The sequence below is a fragment of the Meriones unguiculatus genome, chromosome 2 (assembly GCF_030254825.1).
Source record: "Meriones unguiculatus strain TT.TT164.6M chromosome 2, Bangor_MerUng_6.1, whole genome shotgun sequence".
NCBI lineage: Eukaryota > Metazoa > Chordata > Mammalia > Rodentia > Muridae > Meriones > Meriones unguiculatus.
In genome coordinates, this window is record NC_083350.1 from 60,772,909 (window position 1) to 60,789,152 (window position 16,244).

Consider the following 16,244-nt stretch of genomic DNA (forward strand, 5'->3'; position numbering starts at 1 on the left):
AGGGCCCTTCTGCCTTTTAGACACTATCAGCTCCTCTTGCTGTAAACAAGATTGGTTTATTTTTTACTTTTTTTTCTCACAGTTTGAGGCTGCTTTCTATCATGCAAGAAAGGCACGGTGGTGAAGACTGAAGCAGATGGCCATGTTCACCACTATCAGAAGGCTGAAAGTAATGAGTGCTCATGTTTAGCAAAATTGCTGCTCCTATTCAGTCCAGGACCCCAGACCGTAGGATAGCACCCCTCACAATTAAGGTGGGTGAAATCATGTCAATTAGGTTAACTTAAATAATTCCTCAGGCATACCCAAAAGCTTGGCTGTTAGGATACTTTATATCCTTTAAAGCTGACAAAATTAAGCATTGGGAATGATTTGGGAGAAAGTTGATTATTCTGCGTTGGATATAAGATTGTGTCTGTGGAAGATATTTGCAGAGTATAATGAAGACACAGATGTTGGTGGCAATTATTGAATAGTGAGGACCATGAAGAAAGCCCAGATGGTGACATAGCTGAGTAACTTTCATGAGATCTTAGTCTTGGTGTCAAGAGCAGCAGTTCCCTGAAATATAAACTTGTGTAATCTGAATCTGAACAGTTTGATTCACCTCTCTCTCCTGGTGCAGGCATGCACAGATCCTAGGGTCCATAGAGACACCAGAACAGACTAATAGAGCCTAACCCTAGCATCTTGAGGTATGAGATGGTCTCCTTATTCTTTGTGCCAGGTGTGATATGGTGTGGTGAGGTATGGTGTGGTGTGGTGTGTGTGTGTGTATATGTATGTATGTAATGAATCTTAGCATCTAAGCAATAAACTTAATGCAACTTGTGAATGATGATGAGAAATTTTGCTCACATGCAAGATTCCTTTTTTTCCCAAATGTGGATTAATGAAGCAAGGCTGGGTGAGAAAGCTGTAACAGACAGCACATTGTAACTGCTGACCTTGAGTTAAGATCTGGACCAAATATGCAGCATGTGTCCACAGGGAAAGTGGTGGCAGTTCAGCTTAAAACTTAGCCCTATTTGATTCAGAGGTCATGACATCTTTCCCACAAAGCAACCTGGACACCAACATCTGCTTGATATAGTAAGGACCATTTTGAATTTATATCTTTAAATTCCCTCAAGATGAAAAGCAGCATTGATGCATATTTTATGTTGTAGATTCTGATCTGCTTTCTGGTGACTGAGCCTACTGATATGAGTCATTCAGAAGACTATGAGGTCAGATTGTGAGCTGACCTCTTAACCATCTTCCTTTCCCGTAGATAGGACATCAAGGAGCACCGGCTCTTCACATCAAATTGATCTGAAGACTTGCTTTTCTTTCAGTTAGCATGCAAGACTGACAAATCTCATGCTTTCAAGCTCCGCCCAAAATCGAAGTGTTTACTCCAACTGCAGGATCTTATCTTTGTTAGATGAGAATTTTAAGTGTAATGATGCACAGGTGAATATGCTGAGTAGAATATTTCAAAACATAATTATTATCCAAGCCTCTCACTTCCTCAGAAATAAACTCTCAATAATTGCACCCTCCCTCTGTGTCCTACTTCACCCATTTTACACTCAAGTCAGTGGCCCAGAAATCACACTTGACATAGTAGCACATAAAATCAGAGATGCTATCAAAAGCTGGAGTATTCAGAAGACTCAGACCTATGAGAAGATAGGCTAGGAAACGTAGCTGGTTTACTACGCAGCGTTCATGGATAAGTTTATACTCTACCTTCATCAAAGCCTCAGCTTCATCACTATCAGGTAAGTTCATTTATATGTCTGTACGTATAAATTATCTCTCTTTCCTTCTATTGTTCTACTTTCCTTTGTTTCTGTGTATGGGTCTCCTTCAATCTCTGTACAAATGGAAGTTGCATATTCTCCGTATTTTTGTATTTTTTCATTTTATTTTATTGTCATGTTTATTTTATTTTGTATTATATGTTCTTTGCTCACATGTGAGTCTGTGGATTATTTGTGTGCCTGCTTTGCACTGGAATCAGAAAAGTGCACCATATCTATAAAAGTGCACCAAACTATAGTTACAGATAGTTGTGAGCCACCTGGTGGGTAGTGGAAATTGAACCAGATTCCTCTGCCATAACAGCAAATGCTCCTATTCACTATGCAATCTCTTCAGCCTTTGTGATTTTATTTTATAAATATAACCACACAGCTCCATGATCAACACAGCTTGGAGATGAAATAATGAATCTATTCATACATTCATTCATTCAGGAAATTATTTTGTTCATGTACAATAATACATACCCCTTTTGGTAGCTGCTTAAGAAACTGGAGGAAAAGGATCATGAGTTAAAGTCCAGCTTAAGAGAGATAGGGGAAACCTGTATCAAGAAACCAACAATAGTTTTTGTCTCACTTTTTTGTTTTTTTTTATTAATTTATTTTTATTAATTACAGTTTATTTAATTTGCATCCCAGCTGTAGCCCACTCCCTCATCCCCTCCCAATCCCACCTTCCCTCCCTCATCTCCTCCCATGCTCCTCACCAAATCCACTGATAAGGAAGGTCCTCCTCCCCTTCCATCTAACCCTAGCTTATCAGGTCTCATCAGGACTGGCTACATTGTCTTCCTCTGTGACCTAGTAAGGCTTCTCCTCCCCCAGGGGGAAGTGATCAAAGAGCCAGCCACTGAGTTCATGTCACAGAGTGTCCCTGTTCCCCTTACTAGGGTACCCACTTGGAAACTAAGCTGCCATGGGCTACATCTGTGCAGGAGTTCTAGGTTATCTCCATGCATGGTCCTTGCCCAGATTTTTTGGTTCTGTTGTTCTCCTTGTGGAACTTCAGCCCCCTCCAGGTCTTTCTATCTCCCCCTTCTTTCTTAAGATTCTCTACACTCTTCCCAAATTTTGGTTATGAGTCTCAGCCTCTGAGTTGATACTCTGCAGTGCAGAATCTTTCAGAGGACTTCTGTGGTAGGCTCCTGTCCTGTTCCCTGTTTTCTTCCTCTTCTGATGTCCATCCCATTTGCCTTTCTGAGTGAGAATTGATCATCTTACCCAGGGTCCTCCTTCTTGCTTAAGTTCTTTAAGTGTACAGATTTTAGTATATTTATATTACATGTCTAATATCCACTTATAAGTGAGTATATACCATGTGGAAATGAGATATAAAATCGTTAGAATCAATATCCATGAAGTCTTAATATTCAGTAGTTATTTTCTCCTACATATAATGCTGCATATATTCCAACTGCCTTTAAAATTCTCTCTCCCACTCTCAGAATGCTTTGCCAACAATGACACTGTTACTTTTGTGACTTACTTTTTGTTTGTTTGTAGTAAGACCCTAAGTAATAAAACAAGATAAAAGATCTTAACCAAGGTAATAAATAAATAAATTAAAGTGTTATCTTTTGGTATTCAAAAAAGAAAGAAAGATACCAGTAATAACAATACAAACCCAGCAATATACAGTAAACCAACAATAACAATAAGAAAGCACATTTAGTTTGGATACTTACCAGAAGGAGATACAGTGTTGAACAAGATACCAGGAATCCTACCTTTTGGGAGATCTCCCATATCAGGGAAATAAGAGACAGTAAACAGAATGCATTAGGGAATGTGTTGAGGATTAGAGTAGATAAAGTGGAGGGAGGTTCGGATCTGCACGGAAACTATGACATTTCAGTTCTTCCTACAGAGGTAGTAGCAGAGCAAAAATGAGAGGAGAGAGAGAGAGAGAGAGAAAGGGCACACTGGAAATAAAAAGTGTGGATTCTCAGGTTTCCCCTGGCCATGGTGGCTTTTAATCCCTTCACTCTAGGAATAGAATGCTTGTTTGCTCCTTTTCTTTCTTTCTTTCTTTTATGATTTTTTTTCTCTTAAGCAATCCTGTGCCTCTTGAAATGTGAAATAGGTGAAGGAAAATACAGTTCGGGACCATTAATTGTGCTTTCTTATTGAGTATATAAATTTGATGTCAAACAGGCCTGGTGGAATGGTATATATTTATTTCAAAAATATCATTTCTTTGAGGCATTGCCGGATCATCCTATTGATTTAGGGATTGGGGTGATTGTGCCTGATGCTTTTATGAAAGGCAGGCTATTAACAAACTAAATTGAAAAACTAGTGAGTCTGACTTTCAGGGCCCAATCCAGCAAGATGCCTGTGCAAGGCGTAAATGGGAAAATACTGTAAAGAGACTTATTTTAATGTGTTGGACTCTTCATTGCAATCCATAAACCTTATTTGCTCTAAAGAAAAAAAAAGTCTACAAGATAGAATTCTCATGCTTGGGCAGCAATCTCTCTGTGGTTTCTCTACCATCCATTGCAACATTTATCTTCCAAGTTCAGAAGCTGACTCATTTCGACCTTGTTGAGCATTAGGATTAAAATCCTGTGTAAGACAAAGTAGTTTGGAGACACTTGAAGGATCCAGGGGTCCTCAATTAAAGGATCCAGAATTAAAGTTTTTGTCGGGAAGCTAAGATATTAAACACAGCTTATGAAGGCTAGACATCTGTACCTTTTCAACTACTTTGCACTCTTGTACTAAAGAAAAAGAAAATAAGGTACAGATAAGGGATGACAGGATGACACTTGCCCTCTATCACTGTACCCACTGAGGTCCCAGAGCTATTTTATATCTGCCTAGTTAACTTGTTAACTCCTTGCAATCCTGACTCATCATGCCCCGTGGAGGATGGTTCCAGGTGAAAACTTAAGATAAATCTTGAATCTTTAATATAGCCAAATGGCTCAATTCAATGAACACACAAGGAATGTACCTTGAAGTCTGATCAGAAATGAAGGAATTCTGATGTTGCTTCTCCTGTGTACTGTGCTGGTAGAGTGGCTTTGCTCCTCTATAGCAAGTGGCCTTGCTACCTTCTGTGGTACTGGTATACCTGAAAGGCAGGTGCCAACACAAAGGCTGTATGACACTGAACACTTTTCCGTTGTGAAAAATATTCTACAGTGTAATGTTTCTCCTGATGACAGAGCAAAATCTTAGCTACTGCATCATGTTTTAAAATATGCATTCTTCAAGTATGAACTGAAAACCTGATGTGTGCTCATGTGCATCGTGTTAACCAAGGAAGCATACAGAAGGCAGACAATGGTGCCCAGGATCCTGATTCACATTATCTTATACTGAGAACAGCCCTGATGCTGGAGAGCAGATATGCGCATCTGTGGCCTTCAGATACTAAGTGCTTCAGGCAAGTCAGAGGTAAAGGAATGAAGCAAGGCTAAAGAGCCAGTTATCTGGTTGAGTTTACATAATGTTTTGTGTAAGTCCGGGTTTTTGCCTTGTTATAAATTAAAAGACAATCAGCAGGTTCTGGAGAACAGCTGAGCCAAAGATTAAATTTTTGAATGAGCTTTATTAGTAGAGTTCCATTCATGGGACTATGATTTCATGTCTAAGTGGACAGGCATCAGGAGAGACAGAGAATCATGTCATAGTGCAGCATGATGGAGCCTTGAAAGGAAGACAGAGGTTTCCCAATAAATACCCAGAACAGGTATTTTCTGACTGTAGGGACCTGCGTCAGTTTGATTCCATAGCTCTAAACTAGGCTGACTTACCTGCTAAGGGACATGAAAACCGGCTGTCAGCAGGCTACTGAAGTAGAACAGAAGACAGAGGGGCTGGTAAGACCACACAGCAGAGCATGCTTTCTGATCAGCTCTCTGTGCCAGACATGCAGCAGAAGTGGGGTGTGTCTTGACTTCTTCAAGAGCCTGAGAGGTACCTAAAGAGCTTACGGTAAGAATCAACATAAAATTTCCAGTTGGCACTACATAGGGCTCAGTATCATTAAGTCAACCTCTCTCTTCCATCCCTTTCTTCATTTTCTCCTTCCCTTTCATTGTTTCCTTATTTCTCTTATCTTTCTCCTTACCCTCACAACCCCCATCCCCACCCCGTGAAAAGTGTCTCTGTTAAAAGTGTTTCCACAGCAGCTTGGGTACTTCTGCCTTGTGAGGAGAATGCCATTTCTATAAGGGAACGAAGATGAAGAGTCTTCCCTACAGAAACTGACTCTGAGATACTTCTCTGCTTCTCTCTGGAACTTGATTGACCTTGGGTTTCCCTGCTGTGTGCAACATGGGTCCCTTTTGTATTTTTCATGCCCATTACCCTGCAGTTTCAGTTATAGTTTCTTAAAGCAAAACCCTCTCTGAATTCCACATTTTCCATCATGGAATTTTTATCTTACATCTTCTCCCTCCTTCTGTCTGTTCTTTATCTTGTCTTCCTGTGGAGACTCATATTCCTTCTCCCACACTGGAATTTAAAATGACTGCTCCAACTAGACAAAAAGAAATCCAGTTTCTATGCACAGACAGCCTTCAGACTGATGGTCCCATTACATTAGCATACAATAAAAGCCAGCAGGGGGTGCATCAGCACACTGTTATCCTGGGTCTCTGTGCCCCAGGGAGGCTGAGAAGATTCCCAGTGCACAGCTCTTCTCTCTGGTAATGAGGCAATTGTACACTTTGGTGACAGCTCCTTGGCCTCCATGAGAGCTGCAGCTTTTGTAGCAGGGGAATGAAGTGAAGGTGGGTGGCCTGTGATCTCAAGCAGGACTTCCAGCTTCCTTAGCTTCTTTTTTCACTCTCCAGCTTGGAGGCTGCATGAATTTCCTCAGCTTTTGCCTTGTGTCATAAGGTAGATCAGGTTTGGATGGGAGGGACTGTTTCTAAACCTGTGCTGTTGAAACAGTAACTCAGACATACAGTGCCCCACCTGTTGGCCAATCCTGTATGAGAAAATGAGCACAGGTGTTTTTCTCTTCTTCCAGTGAGAAAATACAGTGCTATGCCTTAATGGTTTACATAATCCACGACTCTAACACCAACTGTTGAGTGTTACCAGCATTATCTCTGCCTCCTCAGTGGCGTCACCAGGGTCTGTAGCTGGGGTCTGTCATCAGTTATCCACTTTCACCCACTGTGCCACAGCAGTGGTGGTGAGTTTTTGTATAAATTTGTAAAGGAGATCTAAATTCTGACACACACAAACAGTAATTGCATTCACATAAATGCACACACACACACACACACACACACACACACACACACAAACACATGCACTCACAAACATGCATTCACATTAACATAGTCACACACAGAGACAACTCAAGCACCAGGATCCATTAGTTCGTTTGAATCTCCACTGCTAGAGCCTAGAGAAGAAAGAGCAGGGGAGGGAGGTGCCATGTCCCTTTAATATGATGATGCCCATACTTTCTCTTAAGAGAGACTGAGCTGTAGTAAGTAGATTAGGAGCTTATGAAAACAAAATAAGGCTGTAAACGCCACATAGTGAGGAAAGCTGAAAAGTGGCATCCCTGTGACACAGCTATGTAGCTGTAGACTATTCCACCTTTGGCAGTAATCTCTCTCTCTTCCCTCCCATATTCCATTCAGCTGTAAATTTCTCCTCCCCAAATAGAAGCAGATCCCCGAGGTACATGCAAAGTCTTACAGATACTTCCTTCCCAAGAGCTTATGGAAGCTAGATTACAAAACACTCTCTAATGTGATGTTAAAGCTCCCTTGTGGGTCAACTGTTAACCAGTGGAAAGAATGTTTAAATAAGAGCTATAAAGCTTGTGATTACACAAGGTCAGCTATCTCCTATCACAGATGTGGACTACATCTCTGGGGAGATAGTGAAAGAAAAGGTGGGTGCTCCTGTTCTTATACATTCTCTAGAAAAAAATAATAATAATAGTGTATTTTCTGTTGGTTTGAGTCACTTTAAAAGGATCAAATAAAACATCTTGAAACCCCTCTGATCCTCAAACCCTCAGGATTCCTTTGACCTGGGGATCATGGTTTCTTAGGGTCATACATTATTCTTCAATATAATTTAAAAATCATTTTCCTGTGACTCTTTCCTTGCCATGGTTCAGGTTTGTCCAGGTCTTCCCATACCCTGGCCTCCTCTCATGATTCTCATCCTCCAACAGCAGCAGTCTACAATATAAATAGATCAATGTCCTCCAGAGCTTTCTAGAGATTCCCCCATCCTTTAAAGCTGTTTGACAACCACTGTGTCCATGGATGTAAATCCACATGTCAATCCTTTATGGTCAAATCCCACACAGCTAAATCAAACCTACTGATTTTTCTCTAGTTCCTTCATAAAACATCTCTGGTAAGATTCCCACACTGTGGACTTGGCACTTAATAACTTTTCTTTTTTTTTTAATACAGCATTTAAGATTTGGAAAGATAATGCAGGACACCAGCAACGAAAAGTAGAATGTGTTGAACAGACAACCTTAAATATCCTGTCCAATAGCCAGTTGCTGTATTGCTTTACCTAATTATATTTCTGAGTACACTTCATCAGCGTTAAGATGAGTATGGTAATCCTATCTATAGTCGAGGGCAAATGTGTGCAATGGAGCAATGCAGTTGTCCATAATGGTGAGAGCATAAGACACAACTTTGATTATTATGCTTCCCTTTGCTCTCTCTGATGCAAGCAACACATCCATGACAGCTAAGTTTATGCTTTACTCTCTCCATGGGGCTTTTCTGATGATAATAGCTTTGATTTTACTTAAAATCTTTTAAAAATTATTTCATTTTATTTTTTTTAACAAGTGTGTGTACTTTGCCCTTATGTATGTCTGATGCCCTTAGAGGCCAAAGGAGGACATAGGAACCCTTGAAACTAGAGAAACAGAAGATTCTGAGCTGTCATGTGCATTTTGGGAATCTAACCCAGATCCCCTGGATGAGTAGCCATTGCCCTTAACTCACTAAATCAGTTCTCTAACTGCCTTTGAAATACTCTTATCCACTTCAAAGTATTTCCCTGGTAACTACTACACATTGTTAATTATTTTCCATGGACACAAAACCTATACATGTAACAGGACTGAGAGTGGCTGACCCCTTCTCCATCTTCCTTCTCTTTACCTTTCCTATCTAAAGTCCTTTCTAGTCTTAGTTGATGAGCAGTTTTTGGTGATTTGAGGAAAACTTAAGATTCTCCTGCCCTCCAAGCAATCATTGCCTTCCCTGATGAATAGATCCAAGTGGTTTTGTAGTCAACATTTTTCTAGCCAAGACTCAAACATTGGGGGTTTATTGTAGAGTGTTTAGTATCCCAAACAATCTGCTTATCTCTATTCTTCTCTAGGATTACAGAGAGTTGGGGACAGGACTGATCTCATACTTGGGTTAAATATGTGTTTCTCACTCCCCTCCATGCACTCCCCAAAGACTTCCTTTTAAATTTATTTGTACTTGAATTTTCAAACTTAATGTTACTCAGTTCTGATAGCTATATTTCAGTGATAACTATCATCTGATTCTGGGTCTTAGGTGGCCCTGTGATATGTTATATCACATGTGCTCTCTAGGTCGAAAGTATATTTCGTGTGCAGAAGCAAAATTATTTGCATTTTGCTGCTTTTCAGAAATTACTCCTTCCATGTGTTACCTGAGTTTGCAAACTTCAGAAGGCAGGCCAAACCCCTTACATGACTGTTAGAGAGCACTATGTAGCCCTGTGAATACTGAACTGCCAGTCTGCCCTACCCTAATGCTTTCTCTGAAGAGATCTAGTTACAAGTACAAAACACACTTGTGTTTTTCTCATTGGAAAAGTGAGCCTTGGGACCATACCATCTAAATCTAAGCTATAAGGTGGTTATTTGGTATAGTGACATACCAGCCTTCCCTGCCTCCTCCTGTGAACACTTATCTTCGTAGCCATGGATAGGGGTGCTCGAAACAGAGATGTCTGACCACTTGACTTGCAAGCTAAAGGGTCCGCACAGAAGACCCAAAGCTGTAATCAAACTCCCCACAGATTTGTGAGTTTTAGCAATGTCAAAGAGGACTTTTTGGAGTGTAAGCAGGCAGACAGCTTTAGGAGCTTGGATAAGAGTGAGGAACTCAGAGCTCTCATCTGCCCCTGAAATTCACTCTTCTGTGACCTTGGGAAAGTCACTTACCCTTGTGAGGATTAATGAGTTAATCTCAGGGAAAGTACTTCGAGATCATTGGCTGACAGGTGCTGTATAAGTACAAAGTATTATTATTAAAATGTCACTGTTCTGGCTGCATTTGCTCTTGAGGGTTAGAGGCAGGAATGACAGCCCTGGGTGAGTGGATAAAGATTACGTAAGACAAGGAAATAGAGAGTCCTGTCATGAAAAGTTCTGTCCCATAACACTCTTTTCTATCAATGCCCACACCCTTCAGTGATCTTCTGGCTTTTCTCAGACAAAGACAGCTCTTATTTTTCTTTACTGAACCAGAAGAAACTGTATTAGAAATTATATAAGTGTGTGTGTGTGTGTGTGTGTGTGTGTGTGTGTGTGTGTACGTGTGGTATGCATATATGTGTAGGTATGTGCATGTCCGTGATGATCAAAGGACAAGTGTTTGCTACTTCTTTTTTTTTTTCTTTTTTTTTTTTCCAATGCAGTTTATTCAGGAACATTGAACAATCCTCGGACCCCGGGGAAAGCCAGCCCACAGCTTAAATAGCCTCTGGGTAGCCAACCCAGGCGTGCCACGGGGGCAATGCAGATAGGTCCACATACATGGAAGCAAGCCAGATCCTCAGCCTTAGCCAAATGTGGAATTGTTCGTGACAGAGAGCACTCACCATCGGGAAGGTGGAAGGCGGAAACCAGCTCCATCTTTAAGGCATAGCATTCCGCAGCTCTCTACAGTTCCCCCTTTTTGTTTTAGATGCATCAGGCAAGAGTAGAGGTCTGCTCTCTGATATTAGAAATAAATTGGGACTTTGTACAGATGTTCATTTAGGTGTCATACACCCAAAGAGCATCAGACCCGTCCGATACCTTTTTCTCAAAGGCGGGACCTGGGGCATCAACCCGCATGCAATCAGACATGCTCTTCTCTGGGTCCAAAGCAGCTGACCCTGAGTGCAGTGCTTAGCCTCGCATCCTGAGCGTATCATTTTAGCTTTTTATGGTATCCAACCATGCTTGGGGAGAATGTCCTGCTTCAATGGCTGTAAAGGCGTGAATGATCATGGCTGCATCACACTGTTGTGAGACTCTAATCTTGCATATATACCACCGGCAAACCAAGGAGACCAACACCAGAAGGCCTGCTAACACTCCCATGCCCGCCCATTCCTTCAGATGATTCATGGCTGCAGCAATCCATGTTGATAATCCTGTGGCTAGTCCTGCATCCACTCCGGTAGAATTTACTGTGACAATGGCCACTCTCAGCTGCTCCATCGTAGTATCGAATTCTCCAGTCCAATTACCTAAAATATAGCTCGACAAGTAACCCACTTAAAAAATGGGGAACAGAGCTAAACAGAGAATTCTCTGTAGAGGAATACCGAATGGCAGAGAAGCACTTAAAGAAATGCTCAACCTCACTAGCCATTAGGGAAATGCAAATCAAAACAACCCTGAGATTTCACCTTACACCCATGAGAATGGCCAAGATCAAAAACTCAAGTGACAACACATGCTGGAGAGGTTGTGGAGAAAGGGGAACCCTCCTCCACTGCTGGTGGGAATGTAAACTTGTACAACCACTCTGGAAATCAATCTGGCGCTTTCTCAGACAACTAGGAATAGCGCTTCCTCAAGATCCAGCCATACCACTCCTGGGCATATATCCAAAAGAGGCTCAAGTACACAAAAAGGACATTTGCTCAACCATGTTTGTAGCAGCTTTATTTGTAATAGCCAGAAGCTGGAAACAACCCAGATGCCCCTCAACTGAAGAATGGATGCAGAAATTGGGGTACATCTACACAATGGGATATTACTCAGCAATGAAAAATAAGGAAATCATGAAATTTGCAGGTTTGCTATTTCTTTAGACAGTGTCTCCCACCGTCCTGGAACTTGCTGAGTTGTCTAATCTGTATGACCAAGAAGCATCAGGATACCTCTTGTTTTCTCTTTTTTTCAACAATCCCCAGGCTAAGTGTGTCACTGTCATGACCTGACTTTTATATGGGTGCTTTGCTCAGAACAGGCTCTTATGTTTGTGAAGCACTTCACCTCAGTCCCACTTCCATACCCACAGATCTTTCTGTTCTTTTTTCAGGCTTTGAAAATAGAGATGATAAAAGTTCATTTTAATATCTCCAAGAGATATTTTCTTCCAATAACTTCAGAAGCTTCTTATATGAAAACAGAAATAAAAACTCAGAGAACTCACAGGCTTGATATCACAGACCATCAAGGTAGAAGCTAGTATTTATACTGTTAGAAAAGCATTCATCTTCAAGATGTATCTGGTTTTAGCTTAATTTACTTTTTGTTCCTGATTCAAAGACATTAGGAAACAAGTTTTATTGCTTGTAAAAATTCCCCAACCAGCTACAGTAATGCCACCTCTAATCCCAGCAGAGGCTGACACAGGAAGATCCTTGAAACTACAGACCAGCCAGTTTAAAGAAATTGATGATCTCTAGATTCAGTGAGAAACTGCCTCAAAAAAAGAAAAAAAAACCCAAAACATGATATCAACATCTAACACACACACACACACACACACACACACACACACACACACACACACATAATTTCTAAAATAATCTCTCCTGACTCAGTATAGAACAATTTTCAACATCTAACAGAGTCTCAGTCTATATTGATGAATTAGTAATTTGCATCCAACTTCAAATCCATGGATTACAGAATTCAGTGGCATATCAAAAGTCAACAAACGGCTTTGGAGTATTGGATCCTTTATGGAACCAGTTGTTCCCTTAAAGTATTTAAAGTGTTTTGAAGATTATAAGACTGCGTGCCACACATCTGCTTTCTATGTGGTACTGAGAACTGAACCTCAGGCTTCATGCATGCTAAGCAAGCATTCTACCAATTGAATTACAGCTCCTGCTTTTTGTTTGTTTGTTTGTTTTAAGTATTGTTCAGTCTTAAAGTGAGTGCACCATGGGCTGTATTCAATCATCTCCTCAATACTTCTGGAAAACATTTCTTGCCTGAAAACAAACTCTGGTTCCAAGGAGGAGAACGAAGACTTCCTTATTACACGCTATATTTCACAGCAGGCTCACCTTGTGCAAGATCAAACCTTCCTGTGCAGAGAGAGCAGGGAAACAGCTCCGTTCTGAATAGCAAAGAGGTTGACCTCCACAGTTTTACATGCAGAACCAGGATGTTGTCAGAGCAAAGTCTAAGCAGGACAGAGAAATAGACCTCTGTTAAGACCTGGGTATGGTCTAGTGTTTTCTGTCTCATAATTATCACTTTAACATCATTGTCATTCAGTATTTAACTTTTCTTAGGACTACTTTGAGGCTTTTTCACAGAGAGAGAAACCTGCATACTGGATGCATGGAAAATACTGAAGAAACACTCCTGACTTGAGATTCGATTTTCCTACCTGAGGAAAAGTATTTTCTCACTACTTCCCTTTGGTCAACTACCTGAGATCTCCATGTTGGCCTGGGTCTCCTTCAAACCCCTAACACGCTCTTTCTTCAAGCTTCCTCTCACTTGGAGCAACCCTTTCTCCTTAATCACCTGTCTGAGATGCTAGGCTACCTTACATGGTAAATAATCTTGAAAACATTATTTTATTTTATTTTTTGGTGGGGAGCAGGACCTTTGCTACTACTCACATCTACCCTTCTGTTTTTCTTTATTTCTCCATTTATTATTATTTTAATATTAGTTACCGTTTTTAACTTTGTATCCCTGCTGTATCCCACTCCCTCTTTCCCTCCCAATCCCACCCTCCCTCCCTCATCTCCTCCCTGCCGCTTTCTGGGCACATCTACCCTTCTTTATAGTTATTTTACTCTAAAAATTGGGTTCATTGCCATTTTCTGAAGTGCAATGGGGGGTGGGAATCTTAGAATTCTATAAAAGACTTATTCAGTGGGTATTCAGGGTATCCCTTGTCATTAATTGTGACTTCCAAGTGACTTTACCATTAATGTAGAACTAAAACTCTATGAGAACATGAATGAAAGCTATCCTAAGTAACTGCTTAGTGCATAGACTGTTGATTGAGTCCTGGAATAATCAACAATTATAGGCTAAATTGTTGACTCCTACAACATCAAGATGCTCTGGGTGCCTCACCCTGTCCCTGTCTGTGCATTAAACCCTTTGAAGGGAATCTTCTACTTCTGTGTACCCTATAGAACAAGCATTCGTTTGATCAGTCTTCAAAAGCAGGACATGCTTCACTCCCCACACACCCTACCTCTGCATATATGAAACTACACATGCATATTTTACATTCCTCTGTGCTTGAAGAGCCTCTGGGTGTAACTTGTCATTTCTTCAAGGCTATCTCTGTTGCCGTGCTTTGCTCCTGGAATAATGGTCTTTAACATGTCAACAATTCAAGTGCAAGGCTATTTTCTAGGCCCTTCATTGTTTCAGAGTGAAATTGAAAGAAAGAATCCAGCTGTTTATATGCAATATGCAGCAATTATGAAGTTCATTTCCAGAAGCCGCTGTAACCATGACAACTTGTAATTCCAGAAGAATAGAGACAGGCGGTAGAGTGACTTCCAGTGGGGCTGACTTGCAACCAGAAATGGCTCAGGCAGGGCTGATGAGTAGCTTGTGTTGTTTACTTTGAGTTAGAAGCAGTTTTTGCAACTCAGACTCCCTTAATCCATAACCTCAAGTCCTTTAAAGTTCAGTTATCAGTGAAACTCGAATTTCTAGATTTGCCAGAGTCTGCCCTGGAGGGCTAAGTAGTTCAAATGAAACAAGAGCCGACATCGTATTGATGTTTATTTCATAGCTCCTTAAACGCCAAACTCAAAGTCATCACATCAAACCAACTGAACTTGAAGCTTGTGTTGCAGGAACCTCAGAAAGTTCAAATGAGGACCACGGAACCCAGACTCTTGATATGCACAGCTTCTGAGAGCACACTGAATTCTTTGATATTTCAAGAAAAAAAAATAGAGAGGATGTAAATTCGAATGGATGATTTTTGTGGTATTTTGACCCCACTGGGCTATAATGGAAACTGGAGTTGCTGAAGGGGCAAGCCAAGTGAGGCCAGTGAAAAGGTAATTTTGGATCCCAAATAACTTAAAACAATTTGGCCAGGTAGAGAGTTGATTGCCTTCTTCTCTGTCACCCACATGTGTCTCTTTGACTGATAGTGTGTATCTCTACATGCTCTAAAGGGAAATAGGACAATGGGTAGTGAAGGGTCAACCTTTAAATGCAGCCAGCTCCAGCATGCACCCCGGGAAACTCATGGAGATGAAATGTTAAATGACTGCTAGCTGCAAAGACATCAGAATTGGATTTTTGCTCTTTCTACCCCTTTTGACTCTCTCTTTGATCCCTGCTGGCAGCACGCTGGGCATGTGTAAAACCCACAGCTCATAGAAACCATCCCTATTGGGAAAGTAAAAGAAAACCTGGTCCAATGGGCACTAGGTTTTTCTCTCTGAAATATCCAGAGAAGCAAAAGTCAGGGGATGCTCCAAAAAGACAGGGGCAGACCTCTTCTCCTCAGGACACGTTTCTGTGCTCTTTTGACCAAAGGGTAAGTAGATAATCTTACATAGAACATGAAGCATAAGAAAATATGAGCTCATAGGCAGTTTCCAAAATAAGTTTACTGTCTCTCTGAGCAGAGTAAGTTTGCTATCCCTCTGGAAACAAATGGATATAGAAGATTAAGAAGGTGCTAGAAAGGTGATTAGCAGAAATTTAGGCATAAAAATCCTAGGAATGTATCAAAGAATAATCAGGTATAAAGGAAACTGCAAAATATGAGGTAGATGCTTACAAGAGAAGCACATGAAAAGATTTAAACAGAACTCTAAGAGTGTTAGAGAAAATGACACATGAGGCGGGGAAAGACATGTAATGATTCCCACTATTGTCTCCATATGATCCCCAACAGCTCTGATTGCATTTACCAAGGATTCTTTTGTTGCCTTTTCAACACCAGCCAGCTGTTGCCCTCTATTCTAGAAATTGACTCTAAGGTCGAATCTTACTTTTCCTTAAGGAGAGTCATGGAAGAAAACACAGGTTTTGGCAACTGTGGGCACTGACATTGACATGTCATTAGTTTGGGATGAAGTTATCAAGAACTCTAGATGGGGTCATCTGTAAAGAGCAAGGAGATATTCTTTATAATTCTTGAATCTGAAACCCTGAGGTTGGAGTCATAATACAGCTGCTTTCTTGGGTTTCTTTTTGCATTGCCTTGTACTCTCATATACATCATAAATAAGCTAGATAATCACACAACCTCTCAA